Below are 6,981 nucleotides of genomic sequence, written 5' to 3' on the forward strand. Positions count from 1 at the left end.
TTTTTAGACTTATTTTTAGTTTTAAGCTAAGTTAAAGGTGCTAAGTAGTAAAACAACATTTAAAAGATACTTTAAGGCAACTTAAAATGTGTTTTTCAATGCAAAAAAGTTTAGATGACGTCAAAAGTTTTATATCAATGTGTTATGTTTTTTGGGACAAATTAAAATTTAACTACTTAACATGTTAAATTAGTTAAAAGTCTAGGTTTTTTAGATGTTTTTGTTTAAAGTTCTAGATTTTTTTCAAACTTCTCAAGTTTCAGATTTTAAAAAAATATTTATAAATTTCATTATTTCCAGGATTTTAGCTTTTTTTGGCAACTCTGGTAGTAGCTTAAGTATGAAAAGCTGTTAAAAAATTAAATTAGAAATAACCGAAACTTCTTGCCCAAAGGCGACATGTATAAGTGCTTGTTTGGTCCGTCACTTCTTTGATACCAGTGTGCGGACCACTCTCCGAACCGTGTCCCGAAGGCGAGATTAACTTTCGTTTGGGCGATTTCATTCCAATCCTAGTAGGATGTATTAAAAAAAAAAGTTTTTATTAAGGTTCGAATTGATAAAAAGTTTGGTGCTGGTATTTTTTGCTTGAAAACAAACTTAAGTTCAATTTATAGTTCTTAGTTTTTGCAACACCTTATTAAATAACTGAATAAAAAAATTAATAGAAGTCAGGATTTTTAACTAAAACAATACTCACAACTTACCTATTAAAAATATATATGGAGACATTTTTACTAATATTTTTAATGGGAACGGGTCGAGTCTGCACAAAGACACTTTTGCATGAAGGAACACTTTCGCTAGAAGGGTCACTTTTTCACGATGATACTTTTGCATGATTGGTCATTTTTGCACAAAAATAGAAGAAATGTTAAAAGCCAAAAAATTTGTAAAAACCAAGTAAAACCAAGTAAAAAAAAATAATGCTAAAAAATGTATAAGGAAAAAAATAATTACTTCCCGATGATAAGGTTAAGGGTAACAATGTTAGTAAAAATATTGAAAAACTATAAAAATGACAAAAAATTATAACAATTATAAACTAATAAAAGTTAGCAAGAATAAGGTAAAGTTAAGTTAAATAGGGGTAATAGTAAAAATAACAATAAATTAAAGTTAATAAGAAAATAAAACAAACTTTAATCCATGCAAAAGTTCTTTTATTGAAAAATGTTTCTCTTCCTGCAAAAGTGACCCTTCTTGCAAAAATGCTTTTTTGTGCATAATAAACTCTACCATACAAAGATTTTATTGCTTATTTAAAGAAAAAAAAACCATCAAATATTTGGCTCTAGGACATGGTGTACGAAAAAACCTTTTGGTTATCGAGTCATAGAGCAGAATACAGTAAAATATCAATACAATATCAATAACAATTAAAATATCGGAAAGAAACAAAACAGTTTGTAAAAAAAAGTAAAATTTATAAGGATTTTTTTTATGTAATAATAAGACAATACAGACTTTTAGGATAGTTCAAAAATCAGCAAAAAGCAGAAATCAAACTTTATTTAAATTTGTTTACTGTACAAACTTATTCATTTAAACTACTGTAAAAAAACAGACCTAATATCAAAACTGTTTGTTTCCTACCTCAAGTATAAATAAAATGTTTCAAACTCTGAAGGTAATTAGAAATATAGTTAATATAAAACCTAACAAGCAGATTATTGGAAATTTGTAAAAAAATCATTATAAAAATAAACTTACGATTCTAGGATTCCATGGCCTCCTGGGTGTATCTGCAAGAACTTCTTGCTCTTGATTGTTCGGATTATTTAGCTGGACTGGTACTGCTGCAGTTGGCTGGCCTTGATTGTTTGGATTATTTGTTGCGTCCATAATAGTGGTATAAGTAAAATACTGTTAAAGTTTATGTCTCTAATTACAAATGTTTCAGATAAATTTAAACTGTTGGTCGTTGAATTAGACAGCTACTCCAGATTTTAATTAAATTTACAATGCACTGTTAACAGAATTGGTTTTTCAGTTAGGTTGTTGGTTAAACTACTATAACCTTACTATACCATTTTTCTTATAAAATTTTTTTAAGTTTTTAAGGATTACTTTGGTAGTAAACTTTTGATCATACTTTAGACCACAAGCACTTGGTAATTGAACACTTAAAAATACTTAGCACTTTTATCATATTTTTTTTTAAATTTCTACAAATGCCAGCATAAGTTAACAATGACAAGTTGATCCTTAAATGTAATATAAAAATAAAACTTTTTCAAATTAAAACAAAATAAATAACAAATTACTAATTTGGTTTATGTTTTAAAATAATTTTGCAAAAATAAGTTATTCAACTTTGAGTAACATAAACAAAAATTCATAGTATGAAAACATTCTGAGTATGACTCAGTTGTCAATAAAACAATTTTTTTTTATCTTTACCTGTAATACTAGTTCTGTTAATGTGAAATAAATTTTGTATAAGATATTATTAATAAAGCAGTTCAATATTGTGATACTCAATTCGTTAATAAAGTTTAAAAAAAGTACATCTATTTACTAAACTTATCTTAACAACTTTAAATCTCACAAACGTAGGTATTACTTTCATTAAATAATATTTTTAAAAACTAGAAATATAATCTTTTTTTAAATCTAATTATAATTCATCAGTTTTACATTATAAGCTGTTACTCCTAGCTCTCTTTGCTGAAACTGATTTTTTATGCTCTCTTCTGAAATACAATTTCATTTCAAAAGTATTGTTATTGATTTAACTTAATGATTAGTACCAACTAATGAAAAATCACTTAATAATACTTAGCACGTTTATCTGGGTTTTTCAAAATCGTTGTTTAAAACAAAAATGGCAGCATGAGTTATCCTAACTTTTTTTAATATATAAAAGTAAGTCGCTAGATAACATATCGTTAACTGACTTGAATTTAAGTTAAAATGAGTTGTTGAGGGATATTCTATGAATATTTTTTTTTTAATTTTTTTTTTTTTTTAATATGATATTAAAAACTAATTAAATTATTTTAATTAAGAGAAACTTTAGTAATTTCTATCTATTAATTTTTGTTCAATTTTAAAAAAATGTGTTTGTTCTAATTTAAAAAACAGAAAAACATTTTTGCTAGTCAGGATCTCTTCTTAAGGAAGGTTATTTAAAAAAAAACAAGTTGGTGTGAGTTTCTCTTTTTCATACCTTACAGAAATTACCTATTTAAATAGTTTTATTTTGACAGATATGTAAAAATATACCTAAATTTTACGTTAGTTTAATCACATTTCTACAAAAATATGAGTATTTCCACACACACTGTTAAACTTAAGTTTTTGTTTAGCCCTTAGTTTTTTTTAAATCGTTCCCATTTTGAAGAAACTCTAAACATTTTGTTTCATATACTTTCATAAACTTAATAAATGTTTAAGTTTTTTTATACGAGTAGAACTATTAACACTGTTAGCTTCATAAAAACTGCGTAGAAGTTTTTTTTTCCGTTACGACAACTAAATGAAAAAACGTATAACTAATTAACTTTATTTAAGTGTGTTTGACTGCAGTAGATAAATTGTGCACTTTGTACCAAAATTAAAATTCGTACTTCACAAAAAATGCTTTTTATTTTTTAGTTTTGGTACAAACATTAACCTTTATACAGCTTGATATAGTTAATAGATTTTTTAATATTAAGTTTTCACACTCTCCTTAGGTGTCCTAGGTAAGGATAATCAATGCAAACTAATTTCTCATAAAACATCTATACTTACTTGTTTTATTGTTATTAGAGGTTTTGTAAAAACAGATATGTCTTACTTTCCTTTATCAATATAAAATCCTTTTTTATATCGTTTTCATTATTTCACCTACTTGTTACTTTGTTCTCTTTTTTATTTCACAAACGTTTTATTAACATTTTTTATAGAGCGTTTTAATTAAAAATTTAATTAATAATATGTTACTAGGATTGGATAGCTATTAACCACATGAAAGTCAATGTAGAGTACAGAAATATATTCCGACATTGACAAGGTCGCTGGTACAAAAGAAAAGACAATGAGAAAAAGCAACACCAGTATATTAGCACAACTAGAATCCAGGTTACTTCTAAGTTTATTTGTTTTATAAAATTAAAAATTTTTGCATGTACTCACAAACAAACGCTTAGTGCAAAAGTACTTAAGCATGTTTGGTTTTGACTTATATATCAGTTTATCATGACTATGTCTGATTGATGAGTCCTTAGGACAATTTCATGTCAAAAACAAAGCCATCAAAGTCTTAATGGTCAAAAAAAAAGAAGTTTAAACAAGGCTGAAATGAAATTGTGACTAAGTATAGGACTTTAAACAAAAAGATACTTCGACAATTTTTAACTACTCAAAAGACTAACAAAAGTCGTCACTTTTGTACTAAGCATCAGATTTGCATGCCTTTACTTATTAATTCTGAGCCTGGTTCTAATCCTGACCCTAACTCTGTCCTTAACACTGAGCCTTGACCCTAACCTATCTCTGAACCTAACCATAACTCTAACCCAAACTCAGACAAACTATCTCTAATCCCAAAATTTATTGTAACTCTGACCTGGTAAAAATAACTCTACTCAAAAATGTCTTCGTGCTAAATTGTCCTTTTTTGCAAAACAGACCTGTCCCTAACCGTACAAATCTAAATTAATTTGTTAGGTATGTAACATATACAAAACAGTTAGCACCCTTCCGTTTTTGTTCATATTAGTAGATTTGTAATAAGTATTAAAGCATTCTTTAAATTTTTTTAGTCGAGATACCTAATCTTTTAATAAAAGTTTAATTCTAACTTGCAAGTACTTTTATCTAAGTTGATTAGCTGTAGTTATCTGACATTAAGCCATTTTGTTTCAAGTATTTGACTATCAGTACTTTTTGAAAAACATAACAGGTTTCTTTTAAGATATTTTCAAAATGATACTTATGCATACTTAAAAAAAAGTAATTGAAGTACTCGATCCGAAATAAAAAGCTTTTTTTTTCAAATGCAACTTACTAGTCCTAATAGCAAAATATTCAATAAACCTTAAGCAAAATAATTAATAGATAACTTTTTTTTATAATAATTTTACAATATCCCAAATTAATTTCGAAGAATACAATAGCAACGTCACTGATAAAATCAACATGCATTAGCTTCATGTTAAGATATGATAAACTGTTTGCAGATTGACTTCTTCTATTTTTTTCAATAGCGACTAAATTATTAGTTTTAATAGTAATATGACCTAGGTCTCATTCTACTAAAAGTCTGTGGCCAAATGACGCAAGTAGTATAGTAAAGATTTAAAGTTAGCTTAAGCTCATAAAGATTTAAACTCAAGACTTTTACTCTGATTTATTTTTAGAATCCTTTCTTAAAGAAGTACGAATATTATTACCCAACCCGAAAATATCCAAGAATTAAGAATTTTCATTTGTATTAAAATTATCTCTTTTGTTTCTTAAGTGTTATGGATCTTTTATAATTGAGTTTAACTAAAAAATTCAATTTACTTTACAATAATTATTCAATTTACTAGTTTAGATCTTAGCTCATAAGCATTATTGTATTTTAGTTGTAAGTAAAAACTTATATATTAAACTAAATCATACTTCTTTAAATGATTCAATTCTAAACAGTCAATGAATTTTTATTTAAGTTTCCTTGCATCTTATTAAACAAAATGAAAAATAAGAATAATTCTATTTAACCAAAATCAGAAAATAAATCGTAAAATGTATTTACAAAAATTATCTTTATTAAAACAAGAAAATACATCTTAATTAGTTTAATTTTGTATTTTAATGTTTAGATGAACACAGTTTGTTACTAAGTTAAATGAATAAACGTAAAACGTTAAGCTCATTAAATTTATTAAAAAACATCGAAAAACATTATTAAATACACCTATTAGAAAACCCAAAATCAAAAAACACCAGTCTATGTTAAATAATAAATTTCAAGGCCTAGACTATATCTAAATATAATGAGCATAAAACCTATAATTTAAAACTTATTTTGAGAAGAAAAACAATTTTATTCTACAATTCAAATTCTAATCTAAAAATACTAATATTAGAAATTTCAGCGTCAAAATCAAATAGGTCAGACAAATTGTTAACAAAAGCAGACAACTTTGAAAAAACTTAAAAAATAAAAAATTGTCGCTAAACAATTTTTCTTTTAACAATAACATTCTGTTTCAAGTGGGAACGGGTATAAATTGAAAAGAAACAAAATTGCACAGAGACAAAATCGCACGAATCTAAATTTGCACGAATTACATTTTTGCACGGGAATAAAAAAAAAACTGAAAAAAAGTTAGATAATGAAAAAGAAAAAATAAAAGATAATTTAATAAAAAACGAAAGTACTGACTGTGGTAATTATTAAATTTTAAAACTATTAAAAAAAAATTATTAAAAAAAAAGCTACCGAGGATAAGGGTTAGGAGTAACAGTGATATTAAAAAAAATATATAAAATAGAAACAATTAGAAAAAGAAAAAATAATTTATTTTACTAAGACATAAATAACTAACCAACCGAGGGTTAAGGGTAACAGTGAAAAAAAAAATTAAAAATAAAATAACAAAAAAAAAATAAACAAAAACTTATTAATTATAACTCATTAAAAAATATAACCGTGGAATTCTATCTTCTCGTGAAGTTATATATTTGTGTAATTTTGTCCCCTCGTGCAATTTTTTACGATCGTGCAAATTTGACAGCTACCCGTGTTGAATATATAAATTAAAGTTTGTTTTAATTCTGTCACCATGAAAATTCAATAAAAATCGTATTAGAAATAATGAAATGCAAAAATTTGTCAGTTTTTTGTATTTTCTTAACATAAAGATTTATAATTTAATATAAAAATAAATGATTCTCATGATCAAAAACCTTATTAAGTGTTAGTTTATAAACTATATATTAATTATCAAGTTTTTCAATTGCGAATGAAAACATTCAAAGATAAACTAAATTATTAAATAAAAT

This window comes from Thalia democratica, chromosome 8 (assembly GCF_965202585.1).
Source record: "Thalia democratica chromosome 8, ktThaDemo2.hap1.1, whole genome shotgun sequence".
Classification (NCBI taxonomy): domain Eukaryota; kingdom Metazoa; phylum Chordata; class Thaliacea; order Salpida; family Salpidae; genus Thalia; species Thalia democratica.